This window comes from Dipteris shenzhenensis, chromosome 7 (assembly GCF_047967505.1).
Source record: "Dipteris shenzhenensis isolate YYH24624 ecotype China chromosome 7, Dip_SZ_1.0, whole genome shotgun sequence".
NCBI lineage: Eukaryota > Viridiplantae > Streptophyta > Polypodiopsida > Gleicheniales > Dipteridaceae > Dipteris > Dipteris shenzhenensis.
In genome coordinates this window covers 49153717-49156313 of record NC_141602.1, presented here as the reverse complement: position 1 = coordinate 49156313, position 2597 = coordinate 49153717, and the positions used below count along the sequence as shown (strand labels likewise).

At 42.8% G+C, this 2597-nt stretch overlaps 1 pseudogene; it reads left to right on the top strand.

Moving 5' to 3' along the window:
* Positions 1-340: 340 nt before the first annotated feature.
* Positions 341-850, top strand: LOC147900443 (serine carboxypeptidase-like 34 pseudogene; annotated as a pseudogene).
* Positions 851-2597: the final 1747 nt, after the last annotated feature.

Genomic DNA, 2597 nt, shown 5'->3' with positions numbered 1-2597 from the left:
CCTGGGTGGATAAGGTCTATGCCAGGTGTCAATTTTGTGGCCAGCCCCTAGGTGCTTCCTATCTGCCACGTGTAGGAAGATTGGAGGTCGGAATCTTCGAGGTTCTGCTGGAATCTATGAAGATTCCGTCGAGGCCGCGGATTTTTGTCGATGAGGTAGTTGGAGGCACGGCCTACGACGACGGCAGCGGAGTATGTGAAAGCCAAGGGGCTGAAGGAGTGGTGCAAGGACCCCGAAGTTTGGCGGGTCTGTACTGGGAACTCTTGCTAGAAGGAAGTGGCAAGCAGCGTTTATTTTCAACTGCATCAAAGGAAGTCGGGTGGACTAATCAGTCGAGCTCATGGCTTTCGCCATCTGCACATCCGCCCTACTTCTCCTTCTTATCGACGTTTGGGCTTGCCATGCTTCACAGCTCGTCGCCTCCTCCGATGATCCTTTGAAGGCACTCCGAGAAGCTGATCGTGTCGTCGACTTGCTGGGACAGCCCAACGTCAGCTTTGCGCAATATGCCGGTTACATTACCGTCAATGCCACCCATGGGAGAGCTCTCTTCTACTGGTTCTTCGAGGCTGCTTCCAATGCCTCGTCCAAGCCCTTGCTCCTCTGGCTCAATGGAGGTCCGGGCTACTCTTCTGTTGGTAACAGCGAGGCTGAAGAGCTCGGCCCATTCATAGTAAACAAGGATGGAGCCAGCGTATCATTGAACAAAGATGCTTGGAACAACCAGGTTAATTTGCTGTTTGTAGAGTCGCTAGCCGGAGTTGGATTCTCCTACTCCAACACAACCGCCGACTATGGAAACTTTGGAGACACACAGCTTAAGGCTTTGTTGGAGTCGCATGCGACATGAAAGGAGGCCCGTTGGTGCAGTGGTCTGCGTTCGTTGTAGCCCACAATATCTTGTCGATGGAGCCTTGGTTGTTGCTGGGCTTCTCTTGAAAAAGAAAACACTCTCAAACTCTCTTGAGACACCTCTCTATCTCTTTCTCTGAGAATGAGACTAAAACCTTTCTTTCTCACCCTATCTCTTTCACACAGTAATAGCTCTTGAAGCTTTCAATGAACACTCAGAGGTCTCTCTCTCTCACGGAATAAGAAACACTCAAGAGAAGGAACTAAAATCTCTCAAGAATGAACTCAAAGGAAGAATAATGGACGGAAATTTCCTCTCAATGACGGAAATTTCTCTCAACGGAAGTGAAGGGAAGGATCTTACAATCACTCAAGAGAACTCTCAATCTCACAATCTCTCTCACACTCTCAAGAATCGCAATGTCTCAGCGGAAGACAAGGAAGCTCTGATACCATGACAAAATATGAAGAGGGGAGAGGAGAAGAGTGGAGATGAGGAGAGAGGGCACAACTAGAGAGCACACCACAAATGACTAACTGTACACTAGAATTAGTTGAAAAAATAGAATATATACAAACCCTTTTAGGGTTAGGGTTAGGGGATCTAACCCTTTCCTTTATAGCACTCTATAAGGTTAGTGCTATGCACATATGATCACGTGATGGTGCTATGCACACATGATCACATGATGTTGAGCGTGAACTCTCAACATGAGAGTCCCAGTGCCCATAAATATGTGGTCTCTTTGGCGAAGGGCAGTGATAAAAAAGTTTGGGACACCATGATATATGGTGTAGAGATGGATATTCAAGGCTATCAGGATGCCTTGGATTTCCAAATCATGCATCTCGATCGAATAGATGTATTGCTTCGTCGAGAATGGCTGTATAGTCTTGGGCGTAGCTTACAGAGGAGTTATCTTAATAACTCCATTATGTTTGAAAAAGAGGGTAGAGTCTTTCAGATTCAAGGAGAACATGATGTGCCTAACTCTCCTCTTATTTGTTTGATGGAATTGGAATGACTATTACACCAAGAACAATGCGAGGTATATCTTTGTGAACTTACTTTTATTGGTGATTTTATGTCTTCTACATCGGAAAGAAGTAATGTTGTTTTTTGTAATGTTAAAAAGTATAAATCTTCTTTCAATGATTTAATGTTTGAATTTAAACATGTTTTTCCACTTGACTTACCTGATGGTTTACCTCCTGAGAGAGTAGATCATAAAATAGATTTAATTCCTGGATCTACCCCTATTTGTAAACCCCCATATAGGCTTAGTCAAACAGAGGAACGTGAGGTCGAAAGACAATTAATAGAATATCTTAGGAAGGGCCAAATTCAAACAAGTAGTTTACTTTGGTTTGCACCAGTTTTACTGGTAAAGAAAAAGGATGGTACTATGCGTTTATGCATAGATTACTGAGCACTAAATAAAATCATCATAAAAAATAAGTATCATATGCCTCTCATTGATGAGCTCTTTGATCAATTGCAAGGGGCAAAATACTTTACTAAAATTGATTTAAGATCAGGATATCATCAAGTACAAATTAGGGAAGAAGATGTCCCTAAGACATCATTTCGTACTAGGTATGGGCATTATCAATTTAAAGTAATGCCATTTGGATTAACAAATGCTCCGACAACTTTCATGACACTTATGAATAGTGTCTTAAGGCCATATCTAGGGAAATTTGTTGTAGTATTTCTAGACGATATCCTTATTTATAGTAAAACC